Genomic DNA, 17,659 nt, shown 5'->3' on the forward strand with positions numbered 1-17,659 from the left:
AGAAGGACTTTGACCGGCTGGTGTCCCTGTTCTCCCACTTACCTCCTGCTTGCCCAGGAAGACTCGAAAACGGGAATTATTTTTTGCAATTACAGTCAGTACGAGTGTTTTATCTATCAATAAATAGGCAAAGTATTTGATAAGGAAAGTAATGGCCATGAACATATTTGCCTAAATAGCAAAGTATTTAGATACACCATTGTTCTGTACACCTGTTGAAATCAATCTGGCAGGCACCATACCAGCAGACTTGAAGGATTTCTTTGCAGAATCAGTGAAAGAGTTTTTTTCTAAAGAATGGAGAGTTACAGTAGAGGCTGCTTGGCCCTGTGCTATGGGCTTGCACTAAAGCAGCCAGGGGCACTTATTAAAACACTGTACCTGAAACAGTGCCTTTGTTCTCTCTCAAAGAGGACATTAGAGGCCAATGAACCGTTTCAGCAGTTTCAAAGCATTAATCAAACATGACATGCAAAATGCTATCACTATAGCAGCCCACCCACTAAAGGACTGTGCGGCTGATGGGTTTTCAAAAAAGGAAAACAGCTTAATATTAATGGACTTTTGGGCAGTTAAAGCATTCCTCACATAAAGTTAAAATTTTAAGCATGAAACAGGTTTAACAGAAGAATGGGGTCGGGTTTTTAAGAGACTTTTGAAGCATTACTGTCAGAGACTCAGCCTTAGCATCAAACTTGCACTGTCACCGAGACATTTTTAGGTAAAACAGAATTTATTTTCCAGCAGCAACATGATCATTCCATTGTCTTGCTTTAGGGCGCCAAAGACAATCTTTTCATTGTTAGACCTGACACTTATCTCTTTGCTAAAGCATAGAATTTAAGTCAGATGCTTCCTGAAAGACTGAGAGAAAGGATCAGGCAATTCTGTATGAAAATGAACGTAACCTGCACAGGGTGCATGCAAAGCACAACAAAATTGTCATCAACAACTTGCATTTATAAAGAACCTCCTAATCTAGCCACATATCCCAAGGTGCTTCACAGGAGCACTACGAAACATAATTTATCAAGATTCACATTAGGAGATATGAGAATAGAAGGCCAAATTCCTTGTCAAAGAGATCGGATTTCGAAGCATCTTAATGGAGGAAAGGGAATTAGGGAGATGGAGAAGTTGGAGACAGGAGGATTCAGAACTTACTCCGAGCCAGTTGAAGGCACAGCTAATTAACAGAGCTGTTAACTGAACACGTTACATGTGAACAAATGATATCACTTGAATGCTTTGCAAAACAGGTGCTGCCTGTGATTAAAATCGGAAATGCACGAGGCCAGAATTAATGAAATACAGGTAACTCAGAGGGTTGTAGGGCTTGGGTAGATGAAGGAGATCGTGAGGCAGATAGTGAGGTGACAGGGATTTGAAAACAATGATGAGAATTTGAAAATCAACGTGCTGTTTAACCAGCATCCACTATAGGATGAACACAGGGACGCTGGGTGAATTGAACTTATTGCAAGTTAAGATATGGGCACCAGATTCAGGGGCTAAGGGGCCGGTTGCACAGGCTAAGGAGGGACTGGTGGGGGGTGTGCAAGGAGGGTCACACGAGCAAGCAATGCTAGTGAACGGAGGTAAGGTGGGGGAGGAGGTCACGAGGGGAGGCCAGAAGCGGAAGGGGGATTTGGGGGGGGGGGGTGGAGGGAGAAATGCGACATGGCAGAGTTGGAGGCTGAGCATGGTCATGGGCGGTGAGGTGGCCACCTTGGATGGGCCTGGTTCAGGGTGGGATTAAGTGAGGCAGAACTGGTGGGAAATGATGGCAGACGGTAGGGGGGAATGGAGGCGTAAGCCTACGGTTAGAGTTGTGGAACATCCGGGGGCTAAATGGACTCGTCAAGAGGTCCCGGAGCTTTTGCGCACCTGAGGGGATTTGAGAGCGGAGGTGATTTTATTTACAGGAGACGCACCTCTGGGTGAAGGATCAGGTTAGGCTGAGGAAGGGATGGGTGGGGCAAGTATTTCACTTGGGAATTGATTTGAAGTCAAGGGGGGTGGCCATTTTGTTGAATGAGAGGATGGGATTTGTGGGGGCCAGGGAAGTGCGGGATCCGGGGGCAGGTGTGTGATAGTGGGGTACTGGAAGGGACGCCGGTGGTGCTAATCAATGTATATGCTCCCAATTGGGACGACACAGGTTTCATAAAGGGGTTAGTTGGAGCGATCACGGACTTGGATACGCACCATTTTGGGTGGAGATACGCTGATTATGGGTGGAGATTTTAATTGTGTGATGGAGCTGAAGGTAGACAGGTCGAGGATGGCAAATGAGTTGGGAGGGTATATGGAGCTTATGGGGGTGATCGATCCATGGAGGCTCAGGAATCCAGTGGGGTGGGATGGGGAGTATACCTTCTTGATGCACGTGTATAAGGTGCATTCTAGAATCGATTTCTTTGTGGTGACTCGGGCGATGCTGATGGGGGAGGAGTATGCGGGAATTGTGATTTTGCATCATGTGCCACATTGGCTGGAGGTGAGGTTTAGCTTGGGGCAGGTGCCGAGGCCGGGATGGAGGCCAGATTCTGATTTCTTTGCGGATAAGGCATTTTGTGAAAAGGTGAGACTGGCGATTGGGAATTATGTGGAGCTTAATCAGAACGGGGAAGTGTCGCCGGTCACATTCTGGGAGGTGTGAAGGCAGTGGTTCAAGGGGAGATGATCTCTTTCAAGGCTCACAGGGATAGGAGGAGGTGGGAGGAGCATGGGTGGGTGGATAGTTATTGTGAATTGGAGATACCTGGGGGCCCCCACTAAGGATGAGTTGGAGAGGAAGAAATTGTCGGGGCAGTTTGAGAAGTTGACGACAGAGAGCGAGGGGGGTGCAGTGTGAGTACGGAGAGAAGGCGAGCTGCATGTTAGCCCACCAGGTGTGGTTGCAGGCGGCATCTAGGGAAATTCTAAGGGAGCGGGCAGGGATTGGGGAGGTGGTGTCAGAGCCGGAGATGTTCAACGAGGTGTTCAGGGGGTATTATGAGAACTTGTATAAGGCCAAGCCGGGTGGAGCGGAGGGGATATGGGAGGGTTTTTGGAGATCACAGGGTTGGAGGAAGAGAAGAGGCAGGCATTGGAGGAGCCACTGGAGCTGAGGGAGGTGATAGACAGTATCAGGGGAATGTGTTTGATTTTTAAAAATATATATATTTATTAAAGTTTTTTAACATCACAATTTTTTCCCCTTACAAACAATAACCCCCCACCCCCCCCCCCCGCCCGTAACAAAATAACACAAAATCGCACTGAGCAAGATATATACATGGCAAAATGGTATATTTACATAGCTTTATACACTGGCTCTCGCCCCCCCCCCCCCCGCCCCCCTCCCCGGGTTGCTGCTGCTGCTGACCGACCTTCCTCTAACGCTCCACGAGGTAGTCTAGGAACGGTTGCCACCGCCTGTAGAATCCCTGCGCAGACCCTCTCAAGGCAAACTGAATCCTCTCCAGCTTTATAAACCCAGCCCTGTCGTTTATCAAGGCCCCCACGCTGGGGGGCTTCGCCTCCTTCCACATTAGCAAGATCCTTCGCCGGGCTACTGGGGACGCAAAGGCCAGAATTCCGGCCTCTTTCGCCTCCTGCACTCCCGGTTCGTCCACTACTCCAAATATTGCTAGCCCCCAGCTTGGCTTGACCCGGACTTTCACCACCTGAGATATTGCTCCCGCCACTCCTCTCCAGAACCCCTCCAGTGCCGGGCATGACCAAAACATGTGGACATGGTTCGCCGGACTCCCTGAACACCTTCCACATCTGTCCTCTACCCCAAAGAACCTACTCAACCTCGCCCTCATCAAGTGCGCTCTGTGGACCACCTTAGATTGTATCAGGCTGAGCCTGGCACATGAGGAGGAGGAATTAACCCTACCTAGGGCATCAGCCCACAAACCTTCCTCGATCTGCTCCCCCAATCCCTCCTCCCATTTACCCTTCAACTCTTCTGCTAGGGTTTCCCCCTCTTCTTTCATCTCTTGGTGTATTGCCGAAACCTTGCCCTCCCCGACCCATACACCCGAGATCACCCTGTCTTGAATTTCTTGTGCCGGGAGCAATGGGAATTCCCTGACCTGTCGCCTCACAAAAGCCCTCACCTGCATATATCTAAATGCATTTCCCGGGGGTAACTCAAACTTCTCCTCTAGTGCCCCTAGGCTCGCAAATGTCCCGTCAATGAACAGGTCCCCCATTCTTCTTATCCCTGCCCGATGCCAGCCCTGGAACCCCCCGTCCATCTTCCCCGGGACAAACCGATGGTTACCCCTGATCGGGGACCACACCGAGGCTCCCATTTAAAAAAAAATATATTTTTTATTAAGGTTTTTTAACAACACAATTTTTCCCCTTACAAACAGTAACCCCCCCCCCGTAACAGTATAACGTAAAATCTCCCTGAGCAAGATATATACATGGCAAGATGGTATATTTACAAAGCTTTATACACTGGCTCTTAGCCGCACGTACCGTTTCCCCCCACCCTCCATGCCATCTCCCGCTCGTCCATCCCCTCAAACAATCTCTCATTCCCCCCCTCCCCCCCCAGGGTTGCTGCTGCTGCTGACCGACCTTCCTCTAACGCTCCGCGAGGTAGTCTAGGAACGGTTCCACCGCCTGTAGAACCCCTGCGCAGACCCTCTCAAGGCAAACTTAATTCTTTCCAATTTTATGAACCCCGCTGTGGTAGTATGTATTGGGGGTCATGTGGGACTGGAAGCCCTAATGTCATTGGCTGACAGATCCCGGGTCCTGGTTGGCCGTTGACCTCAAGCTCCGCCCTGAAGGCGGAGTATAAGAAGCCGGAGTCTTCCCCCGCAGGCCAGTTTACTATCGAGCTGCGGGGGAACAGACACGCTTAATAAAGCCTCATCGACTTCACTCTATTCGTCTCATGGAGTCTTTGTGCGCTACAATTTATTAAGCGTGCCTAAAAAGGACTATGGAGCTCAGGATCATTCCGGAATGCCTGAGGATCAGCCCCCACGCAGTGAACGCGGCAGCAGCCTTAAAGCACTGGCAGACTTGCTTCGAGGCCTACCTCAGAACGACCACCGACCGAGTCTCAGAAGATCAAAAGCTGCAGGTCCTGCACTCGAGGGTGAGCACGGAGATTTTCTCCCTCATCGAAGACTCGGACGATTTCCAGACGGCGTTCGCAGCACTGAAAAGTCTCTATGTCCGCCCAGTCAACCAAATCTACGCTCGCTACCAGCTCGCGACGAGACGGCAAGCTCCCGGAGAATCGATGGACGAGTTCTACGCCGCGCTGCTGATTTTGGGACGAGCCTGCAGCTGCCCGTCGGTGAACGCAAACGAACACACGGACATGTTAATGCGCGATGCTTTTGTGGCAGGTATGCAATCCTCCCAAATCCGCCAAAGACTTCTAGAAAAAGAGTCGCTAGGACTCTCAGAAGCACGGGCCTTAGCAGCCTCCCTAGATGTGGCCACGCGTAATACCCGCGCCTACGGCCCCGACCGCGCGGCAACCCATTGGGCCCCGTACGTACCCGTCGCGGCAAACCCCCAACCCCCCCCCCCCCGGACACCCCACAGGCTTGTGGCTTGTGCGGTCCAAACGCCGAGTCGCACCGGGGGCGCCTGCTGCTATTTCTGCGGCCAGGCGAAACACCCCCGACAGCGCTGCCCGGCCCGCGCAGCTATCTGCAAAAGCTGTGGGAAAAAGGGCCATTATGCGGTTGTGTGCCGGTCCCGCGAGGTCGCCGCCGTCCCGGGAGCACAGGGAGCCCTGCAAGCAGTTTACGCGCCCCAACCCCCCCAGCATGCCATGTACGACCCGCAGGCGCAGCCGCTCTGGGTCCCGACCACCGCGGTCCCGGGAGAACTGGGAGCCCTGCATGCTGCCTACGCTCCCCAACCCCCCTCCCCGCAGCCCATGCATGACCCGCCGCCGGCGCTACCGCTTTGGGTCCCGGCCAACACTCTCCACGGAGAGGAGGGAGTTTTCCGCGTCCCTAACGCCACCCTAACCCCCACCCTGCGCCCCACGCCTGACCCGCCGGCGCCACCTACTTGGTCCCCGACCACCGCTGTCCCCGGTGAGGGAGCTCCGCACGGTCCCGGCGCTCGCGGCCCCACGCCTGACCCGCCGGCACCGCCGACTTGGGCCCCGACCACCGCTGTCCCCGGTGAGGGAGCTCCGCGCGGTCCTAGCGCTCGCGGTCCTAGCGCTCCCCAGCCCCCCCAGCACACCATGTGCAACCCGCAGACGCCGCCATTTTGGGTCCCGGCCACCACGAGGGGAGGAGGGGCGCCGATGTGCGACCTGCAGACACCGCCATTTTGGGTCCCGGCCACCACGAGGGGAGGAGGGGCACCGCCATCTTGGACCGCCCCAGACCTGTACGACGCATGGGGGCAGCCATTTTGTCCACCCCCGCCGCCATCTTGTGACCCCCCAGCCACGTGCGATGTATGGGGGCGGCCATTTTGTTCATCCCCGCCGCCATCTTGGACGGCAACAACAGACCCCACTCCACTACTGCAACCACGGCTCGCTTCGATTACGCTCGATCAAGCCCGGCCCCGGACACTCCAGACGACGACGACAACGGTACTAATAAACGGCCACGAGACGCCATGCCTAGTCGACTCCGGGAGCACGGAAAGCTTTATACACCCCGACACAGTAAGACGCTGTTCCTTGACCACCTATCCCAGCGCACAAAAGATTTCCCTAGCTGCAGGATCCCACTCCGTACAGATCCGGGGATTCTGCATAGTTACCCTAACGGTGCAGGGGAGGGAGTTCAAAAACTGCAAACTAAACGTCCTTCCCCAACTCTGTGCCCCCACCTTGCTGGGATTAGATTTCCAATGCAATCTACAGAGCCTTACGTTCAAATTCGGCGGCCCCATACCCCAACTCACTATCTGCGGCCTCGCAACCCTCAAGGTGCAACCCCCGTCCTTGTTTGCGAACCTCACCCCGGATTGCAAACCCGTCGCCACTAGGAGCAGACGGTACAGCGCCCAGGACCGGACCTTCATTCGGTCCGAAGTCCAGCGGCTACTAAAGGAGGGCATAATCCAGGCCAGCAATAGTCCCTGGAGAGCGCAGGTGGTAGTAGTGAAGACAGGGGAGAAACAAAGGATGGTCATTGACTACAGCAAGACCATCAACAGGTACACACAACTAGACGCGTACCCTCTCCCCCGCATATCCGACATGGTCAATCGGATTGCCAAATATAAAGTCTTCTCCACCGTGGACCTCAAGTCCGCCTACCATCAACTCCCCATCCGCCCAAGTGACCGTAAGTACACAGCCTTCGAGGCAGACGGGCGATTATACCATTTCCTACGGGTCCCTTTTGGCGTCACAAACGGGGTCTCGGTCTTCCAACATGATCAACATGGGTTGCGGGCCACGTTCCCGTATCTCGACAATGTAACCATCTGCGGCCACGATCAGCAGGACCACGACGCCAACCTCCAAAAATTCCTCCAGACCGCCAGAGCCTTGAACCTCACGTACAACGAGGACAAGTGCGTTTTTAGCACCGACCGGCTAGCCATTCTGGGCTACGTAGTGCGCAATGGGATAATAGGCCCCGACCCCGAACGTATGCGCGCACTCATGGAATTTCCCCTCCCACACTGCCCAAAAGCCCTGAAACGCTGCTTGGGGTTCTTTTCGTACTACGCCCAGTGGGTCCCCCAGTACGCAGACAAGGCCTGCCCCCTAATACAGACCACGACCTTCCCTCTGTCGACAGAGGCTTGCCAGGCCTTCAGCCGCATCAAAGCGGATATCGCAAAGGCCACGATGCGCGCCATCGACGAGTCCCTCCCCTTCCAGGCCGAGAGCGACGACTCCGACGTAGCTCTAGCGGCCACCCTTAACCAAGCGGGCAGACCCGTGGCCTTTTTCTCCCGGACCCTCCACGCCTCAGAAATCCGCCACTCTTCAGTAGAAAAGGAAGCCCAAGCCATAGTGGAAGCTGTGCGACATTGGAGGCAATTACCTGGCCGGCAGGAGATTCACTCTCCTCACCGACCAACGGTCGGTAGCCTTCATGTTCGATAGTGCACAGCGGGGCAAAATCAAAAACGACAAAATCTTAAGGTGGAGAATCGAGCTCTCCACCTTCAACTATGAGATTTTGTATCGTCCCGGAAAGCTGAACGAGCCGTCCGATGCCCTATACCGCGGCACATGTGCCAATGCACAAATTAACCGCCTCCAAACCCTCCACGAGGACCTCTGCCACCTGGGGGTCACTCGGTTTTACCACTTCATCAAGTCCCGCAATCTCCCATACTCTTTAGAGGAGGTCCGTACAGTCACAAGGGACTGCCACATCTGCGCGGAATGCAAGCCGCATTTTTTCAGGCCAGATGGAGCGCACCTGATTAAGGCTTCCCGCCCCTTTGAACGCCTCAGTCTCGATTTCAAAGGGCCCCTCCCCTCCACCGACCGCAACGCATAGTTTCTTAATGTAGTGGACGAATACTCCCGCTTCCCTTTTGCCATTCCCTGCTCTGACATGACCGCGGCCACAGTCATTAAAGCCCTGAACAGCATCTTCACACTGTTCGGTTACCCCGCATACGTCCACAGCGACAGGGGGTCCTCTTTCATGAGTGACGAGCTGCGCCAGTTCCTGCTCAGCAAGGGCATAGCCTCAAGCAGGACGACCAGCTACAACCCCCGGGGGAACGGGCAAGTAGAAAGGGAGAACGGCACGGTCTGGAAGGCCGTCCTACTGGCCCTACGGTCCAGGGACCTCCCAGTTTCAAGGTGGCAGGAGGTCCTCCCGGACGCTCTCCATTCCATCCGGTCGTTATTATGTACGAGCACTAATCAAACGCCTCATGAGCGTCTCCTTGTCTTCCCTAGGAGGTCCTCCCCTGGAACGTCGCTGCCGACCTGGCTGGCGGCCCCAGGACCCATCCTGCTCCGAAAGCATGTGCGGGCACATAAAGCGGACCCGTTGGTCGAAAGGGTTCACCTCCTCCACGCGAACCCCCAGTACGCCTACGTGGAGTACCCCGACGGCCGACAGGACACGGTCTCCCTGCGGGATCTGGCGCCCGCCGGCAACACGCACACCCCCCCGACACCATCAACCCAACCCCCCCACTTCCTGCCACCGCCGCACCCCGCGACCGCCCCCTTCCCAGGAGGATCGGTTCCCCTCCCCTCAGCACCGACAAAGAATCAAACCCGAGCTGAAACCGTAAGGCTCCTGGAGGCGACAACACCGGTACAAGCACCACCACCACCGGGGCCGAGGCGATCGACACGGACGACCAGACCGCCCGACCGACTCGTGGCGTCGATCTAAAACTAAATATGGACTTTTCACAAGAACATTTTGCTTTTCTTCCTATACCCTCTGTAAATAGTTGCAACAGGACGAAATTGTCCAATACTGTATTGCCATGTGAATGTTTTGTCCTCCCAGGACCAGCCCTGTAAACCCTTACCACCATACGAAGCATCACCCCGCCGGGTTCATTTTTGACAAGGGGTGAATGTGGTAGTATGTATTGGGGGTCATGTGGGACTGGAAGCCCTAATGTCATTGGCTGACAGATCCCGGGTCCTGGTTGGCCGTTGACCTCAAGCTCCGCCCTGAAGGCGGAGTATAAGAAGCCGGAGTCTTCCCCCGCAGGCCAGTCTACTATCGAGCTGCGGGGGGACAGACACGCTTAATAAAGCCTCATCGACTTCACTCTATTCGTCTCACGGAGTCTTTGTGCGCTACACCCGCCATGTCGTTAATCCAGGCCTCCAGGCTAGGGGGCTTTGCCTCCTTCCACAATAGCAAGACCCTTCGCCGGGCTACTAGGGACGCAAAGGCCAGAATTCCGGCCTCTTTCGCCTCCTGCACTCACGGCTCATCCACTACTCCAAATATTGCTAGTCCCCAGCTTGGCTTGACCCGGACTTTCACCACCTGGGATATTACTCCCGCCACTCCTCTCCAGAAACCCTCCAATGCCGGGCATGACCAAAACATATGGACATGGTTCGCCGGGCTCCCTGAACATCTTTCACATCTATCCTCTACCCCAAAGAACCTACTCAACCTCGCCCCCGTCAAGTGCGCTCTGTGAACCACCTTAAGTTGTATCAGACTGAGCCTGGCACACGAGGAAGAGGTATTAACCCTACCCAGGGCGTCGGCCCATAGCCCTTCCTCGATCTCCTCCCCCAGCTCCTCCTCCCATTTACCTTTCAATTCTTCTACTAGCGCTTCCCCCTCTTCTTTCATCTCTTGGTATATTTCCGACACCTTGCCCTCCCCGACCCATACCCCCGAGATCACCCTATCTTGAACTTCTTGTGCCCGGAGCAACGGAAATTCCCTCACCTGTCGCCTCACAAAAGCCCTCACCTGCATATATCTAAATGCATTTCCCGGGGGTAACTCAAATTTCTCCTCCAGTGCCCCTAGGCTCGCAAATGTCCCGTCAATGAACAGGTCCCCCATTCTTCTTATCCCCGCCCGATGCCAGCCCTGGAACCCCCCGTCCATCTTCCCCGGGACAAACCGGTGGTTACCCCTGATCGGGGACCACACCGAGGCTCCCATTGCACCCCGGTGCAGTCTCCACTGGCCCCAGATCCTTAACGTTGCCGCCACCACCGGGCTCGTGGTATACTTTGATGGCGAGAGCGGCAGCGGTGCCGTCACCAACGCCCCCAAGCTCGTTCCTTTACAGGACGCCATCTCCATCCTCTTCCAGGCCGCCTCCTCTCCCTCCATAACCCACTTGCGGATCATCGCCACATTTGCTGCCCAGTAGTATCTCCCTAGGTTTGGCAGCGCCAGCCCACCTTGGTCCCTACTGCGTTCCAGGAACCCTCTCCTTACCCCCGGGGTCTTATTCGCCCACACAAACCCCATGATACTCCTACCTACTCTCTTGAAAAAGCCCTTGGTGATCACAATGGGAAGGTACTGAAACACAAACAAAAACCTTGGAAGGACCACCATTTTGACCGACTGCACTCTACCCGCCAACGAGAGCGGCAACATGTCCCATCTTTTGAAGTCCACCTCCATTTGGTCCACCAACCTCGTCAGATTCAATTTGTGTAGGGCCCCCCAACTACTGGCTATCTGGATCCCCAGATACCGAAAACTCCCCACCGCCCTCCTCAGCGGCAGGTCCCCTATCCCCCTTTCTTGGTCCCCTGCCTGTAGTACAAAAAGCTCACTCTTCCCTACATTGAGCTTATAGCCTGAGAACTCCCCAAACTCCCTCAGAGTCTGCATGACCTCCACCATCCCCTCCATTGGGTCCCCCACGTACAGCAGCAGGTCATCCGCGTATAGCGACACCCGATGCTCTTCTCCCCCGCGGACCACCCCCCTCCATTTATTAGACTCCCTCAGTGACATGGCCAAGGGTTCGATCGCCAATGCAAACAACAGAGGGGACAGGGGGCACCCCTGCCTCGTTCCTCGGTACAGCCGAAAGTACTCCGACCTCCGCCGGTTCGTCACCACACTCGCCACCGGGGCGCTGTAAAGGAGCTTAACCCAGCTAATAAACCCTCCCCCGAACCCAAACCTACGCAACACCTCCCAGAGGTACTCCCACTCTACTCGGTCAAAGGCCTTTTCCGCGTCCATAGCTGCCACTATCTCCGCCTCTCCCTCCACCGATGTCATCATTATCACGTTTACGAGCCGCTGCACATTGGTATTTAATTGCCTGCCCTTTACGAATCCCGTCTGGTCTTCGTGAATCACCCCCGGGACACAGTCCTCAATCCTCGTGGCCAGCACTTTTGCCAATAACTTAGCGTCCACATTAAGGAGCGAAATCGGCCTGTACGATCCACATTGCAGTGGGTCCTTGTCTCGCTTCAGAATCAAGGGAATTGTCGCCTCTGACATTGTCGGGGGCAGGGTCCCCTCCTCTCTTGCCTCGTTAAAGGTCCTCACTAGTAGCGGGGCCAACAGGTCCGCATACTTTCTATAGAACTCCACCGGGAACCCGTCCGGCCCCGGGGCCTTCCCCGCCTGCATGCTCCCCAAACCCTTACTCAGCTCCTCCAACCCGATTGGTGCCCCCAAACCAGCCACCTCTTGCTCCTCCACCCTCGGGAACCGCAGTTGGTCTGGGAATCGTCTCATCCCCTCTACCCCCCCTGGGGGCTGGGATCTGTACAGCTCTTCATAGAAGGCCTTAAATACCTTGTTTATTTTCGTTGCACTCTGAACCGTGGCTCCCCCTCCATCTTTGACTCCCCCTATTTCCCTCACTGCCGTCCTCTTACGCAGCTGGTGTGCCAGCATCCGACTGGCCTTTTCCCCGTACTCGTAGGTCGCCCCCTGCGCCTTCCTCCACTGTGCCTCCGCCTTCCCCGTGGTCAACAGGTCAAACTCTGTCTGGGGCCGTCGCCTTTCCCCACGTAATCTTTCCTCCGGGGCCTCTGCGTATCTCCTGTCCACCCGCAAGATCTCCCCCACTCACCTCTCCCTTTCCATGCCCTCTGTCTTCTCCCTATGAGCCCTGATGGAGATTAGCTCTCCCCTGATCACCGCCTTCAACGCCTCCCATACCACCCCCACTCGCACCTCCCCATTGTCGTTGGCCTCCAAGTACCTTTCGATACACCCCCTCACCTTCCCACACACCACCTCATCTGCCAGCAGTCCCACATCCAGCCGTCACAGCGGCCGTTGGTCCCTCTCCTCTCCCAGCCCCATTTCCACCCAGTGCGGGGCATGGTCCAAAACGGCTATGGCCGAATACTCCGTCCCCTCCACCCTCGGGATGAGCGCCCTGCCCAGAACAAAGAAATCTATCCGGGAGTAGGCCTTGTGCACGTGGGAGAAGAAAGAAAATTCCCTGGCCTGCGGTCTTGCAAACCTCCAATGGTCCACTCCCCCCATCTGATCCATAAACCCCCTAAGTACCTTGGCCGCCGCCGGCCCCTTTCCATGTCCTTGATCTGGAGCGGTCCAGTGCTGGATCCAGCACTGTGTTGAAGTCCCCTCCCATTATCAGTCCTCCTACCTCCAGGTCCGGAATGCGCCCCAACAAGCGCTTCATGAATCCAGTATCATCCCAGTTCAGGGCGTATACATTTACCAACACCACCCACGTCCCTTGCAACCTACCACTCACCATCACATATCTCCCTCCATTATCCACTACGATAGTCTTGGCCTCAAATGACACATGCTTTCCCACCAAAATTGCCACCCCTCTATTCTTCGCGTCCAGTCCCGAGTGAAATACCTGTCCTACCCATCCCCTTCCCAACCTGACCAGGTCCGCCACCTTCAGGTGTGTCTCTTGGAGCATAGCCACGTCTGCCTTCAGTCCCTCCAAGTGCGCGAACACTCGAGCCCTCTTCACCGGCCCATTCAGGCCCCTCACGTTCCACGTTATCAGCCGGATTGGAGGGGCTCTTCCCCCCCCCCCCCCCCCCGACTCCCCCCCGCCGACTAGCCACCTCCTTTTCTGGGCCAATCCCGTGTCCGCGTCTCCCTCACCCTCCAGTCCCCCAGCCAGGGGACCTCCGTCCCGACCACCTCTTCTGTGTCCCATTCCATTTCGACCAGTGCAGCAGCAACCCTTTCCCCCTCCCCCACTCCCCCCCCGCTAGACCCCAGTCTAGCTTTTTTGCTCCCCCCATATCACTCCCGTAAGTCAGCTGACACCTGCTGACCCCGGCTTCCCCCGCCATCCCTTTGGCCCCCCCGTGTGGGAGTCTCCCCATCAATATACGTTCCTTCGTTCCCCTTCCCGCCTTTCTTCCCGCGCGCGGGAAATAAACCCCGCGCTTTCCAAAGCCTGCCCCGCCCCCTCTGGCGCAGCTCCTGTCGCGGCCTTGTCCCTCTCCCCCAGCCCATATAACATTCCCTGCGCGTGATTGCCCCCCTATATATAACAACCATCATACTTCAACCCTCAAACACCCCCCACCCTCACAAACCCTCAATTAGAGTCCAACTTTTCAGCTAATATAAAGGTCCACGCCTCTTCGGGCGTTTCAAAGTAGTGGTGTTGGCCATTATGTGTCACCCACAGTCGCGCTGGCTGCAACATTCCAAATTTCACTCTTTTCCGATGCAGCACCGCTTTGGCCCGGTTGAAACCCGCTCTCCGCTTAGCGACCTCCGTGCTCCAGTCCGGGTATATTCTAATCTCAGCATTGTCCCACTTGCTGCTCCGCTCCTTCTTGGCCCATTTCAGGACACTCTCTCTGTCCGTAAACCGGTGAAATCTCACCACCATCGTCCTTGGCGGCTCATTTGCCTTGGGCCTCATCGCCAGCACCCGGTGCGCAAGCCCGGGGGGGCCTCCGCACCCATCAGCGTCCCGATCATTGTGCCCGCATATGCCGCGGCATCGGCCCCCTCCACTCCTGGGAGACCCAGGATCCTCAGATTATTTCTCCTCGACCTGTTCTCCAGGTCTTCGAGTCTTCCCGCCCACGTCTTGTGTAGCGCCTCATGCCGCTCCACTCTCACCGCCAGGCCCAAGAGCTCGTCCTCATTCTCACTCACTTTTTCCTGGATCTCCTGGATCTTCACCTCGTGGGCTTTCTGGGTTGCCCCAAGTCCTTCAATTATTGCCAACATAGGCGCCACCATCTCCTTACGCAGCTCCTCGAAGCAGCGCTTGATGAATTCCTGCATCTCCTCTTTGTCCCCGGCCGCCGCCATTTTGCTTGCTTTCCCTCTCTTCTCCCGCTGCTCCAATGCCACTTTTTTGGCTGTTTCGCTGCGGGTCCGGTCCATACAAGTTAGTAGGGGACCTCTCTCCTCTCTTCCCCACGGGTTGGCTGTAAAAAAAAATTCTTCTATCGAGCCCGAAAGTCCGTGTACGCGGGAGCTGCCGAATCGTGCGGCTTAGCTCTGCATAGCCGCAACCGGAAGGCAGCGGAATGTGTTTGATAAGGTTCCCCATGGTAGGCTACTGCAGAAAATACGGAGGCATGAGATTCAGGGTGATTTAGCAGTTTGGATCAGAAATTGGCTAGCTGGAAGAAGACAAAGGGTGATGGTTGATGGGAAATGTTCAGACTGGAGTCCAGTTACTAATGGTGTACCACAAGGATCTGTTTTGGGGTCACTGCTGTTTGTCATTTTTATAAATGACCTGGAGGAGGGCGTAGAAGGATGGGTGAGTAGATGACACTAAAGTCAAAGAACAAAGAACAAAGAAATGTACAGCACAGGAACAGGCCCTTCGGCCCTCCAAGCCCGTGCCGACCATGCTGCCTGACTAAACTACAATCTTCTACACTTTCTGGGTCCCTATTCCCTCTATTCCCATCCTATTCATGTATTTGTCAAGATGCCCCTTAAATGTCACTATCGGCCCTGCTTCCACCACCTCCTCCAGTAGCGGGTTCTAGGCACCCACTACCCTCTGTGTAAAAAACTTGCCTCGTACATCTACTCTAAACCTTGCCCCTCTCACCTTAAACCTATGCCCCCTAGTAATTGACCCCTCTACCCTGGGGAAAAGCCTCTGACTATCCACTCTGTCTATGCCCCTCATAATATTGTAGACCTCAACCTCCGTCGTTCCAGTGAGAACAAACCAAGTTTATTCAACCGCTCCTCAAAGCTAATGCCCTCCATACCAGGCAACATTCTGGTAAATCTCTTCTGCACCCTCTCTAAAGCCTCCACATCCTTCTGGTAGTGTGGCGACCAGAATTGAACACTATACTCCAAGTGTGGCCTAACTAACGTTCTATACAGCTGCAACATGACTTGCCAATTCTTATGCTCAATGCCCCGGCCAAGGAAGGCAAGCATGCCGTATGCCTTCTTGACTACCTTCTCCACCTGTGTTGCCCCTTTCAGTGACATGTGGACCTGTACACCTAGATCTCTCTGACTTTCAATACTCTTGAGGGTTCTACCATTCACTGTACATTCCCTACCTGCATTAGACCATCCAAAATGCATTACCTTACATTTGTACGGATTAAACTCCATCTGCCATCTCTCCGTCCAAGTCTCCAAACAATCTAAATCCTGCTGTATCCTCTGACAGTCCTCATCGCTATCCGCAATTCCACTAACCTTTGTGTCGTCTGCAAACTTACTCATCAGACCAGTTACATTTTCTTCCAAATCATTTATATATACTACAAACAGCAAAGGTCCCAGCACTGATCGCTGCGGAACACAACTGGTCACAGCCCTCCAATTAGAAAAGCATCCCTCCATTGCTACCCTCTGCCTTCTATGGCCTAGCCAGTTCTGTATCCACCTTGCCAGCTCACCCCTGATCCCGTGTGACTTCACCTTTTGTACTAGTCTACCATGAGGGACCTTGTCAAAGGCCTTACTGAAGTCCATATGGACAACATCCACTGCCCTACCTGCATCAATCATCTTTGTGACCTCCTCGAAAAACTCTATCAGGTTAGTGAGACACGATCTCCCCTTCACAAAATCATGCTGCCTCTCACTAATACGTCCATTTGCTTCCAAATGGGAGTAGATCCTGTCGCGAAGAATTCTCTCCAGTAATTTCCCTACCACTGAAGTAAGGCTCACCGCCCTGTAGTTCCCTGGATTATTCTTGCTACCCTTCTTAAACAGAGGAACAACATTGGCTATTCTCCAGTCCTCCGGGACATCACCTGAAGACAGTGAGGATCCAAAGATTTCTGTCAAGGCCTCAGCAATTTCCTCTCCAGCCTCCTTCAGTATTCTGGGGTAGATCCCATCAGGCCCTGGGGACTTATCTACCTTAATATTTTTTAAGATGCCCAACACCTCGTCTTTTTGGATCTCAATGTGACCCAGGCTATCTACACACCCTTCTCCAGACTCAACATCTACCAATTCCTTCTCTTTGGTGAATACTGATGCAAAGTATTCATTTAGTACCTCACCCATTTCCTCTGGCTCCACACATAGATTCCCTTGCCTATCCTTCAGTGGGCCAACCCTTTCCCTGGCTACCCTCTTGTTTTTTATGTGCGTGTAAAAAGCCTTGGGATTTTCCTTAACCCTATTTGCCAATGACTTTTCGTGACCCCTTCTAGCCCTCCTGACTCCTTGCTTAAGTTCCTTCCTACTTTCCTGATATTCCACACAGGCTTCGTCTGTTCCCAGCCTTTTAGCCCTGACAAATGCCTCCTTTTTCTTTTTGACGAGGCCTACAATATCTCTCGTTATCCAAGGTTCCCGAAAATTGCCGTATTTATCCTTCTTCTTCACAGGAACATGCCGGTCCTGAATTCCTTTCAACTGACACTTGAAAGCCTCCCACATGTCAGATGTTGATTTGCCCTCAAACATCCACCCCCAATCTAGGTTCTTCAGTTCCCGCCTAATATTGTTATAATTAGCCTTCCCCCAATTTAGCACATTCACCCTAGGACCACTCTTATCCTTGTCCACCAGCACTTTAAAACTTACTGAATTGTGGTCACTGTTCCCGAAATGCTCCCCTACTGAAACTTCGACCACCTGGCCGGGCTCATTCCCCAATGCCAGGTCCAGTACCGCCCCTTCCCTAGTTGGTCTGTCTACATATTGTTTTAAGAAGCCCTCCTGGATGCTCCTTACAAACTCTGCCCCGTCTAAGCCCCTGGCACTAAGTGAGTCCCAGTCAATATTGGGGAAGTTGAAGTCTCCCATCACCACAACTCTGTTGTTTTTACTCTTTTCCAAAA

Source organism: Scyliorhinus torazame, chromosome 3, assembly GCF_047496885.1.
Source record: "Scyliorhinus torazame isolate Kashiwa2021f chromosome 3, sScyTor2.1, whole genome shotgun sequence".
Classification (NCBI taxonomy): Eukaryota; Metazoa; Chordata; class Chondrichthyes; order Carcharhiniformes; family Scyliorhinidae; genus Scyliorhinus; species Scyliorhinus torazame.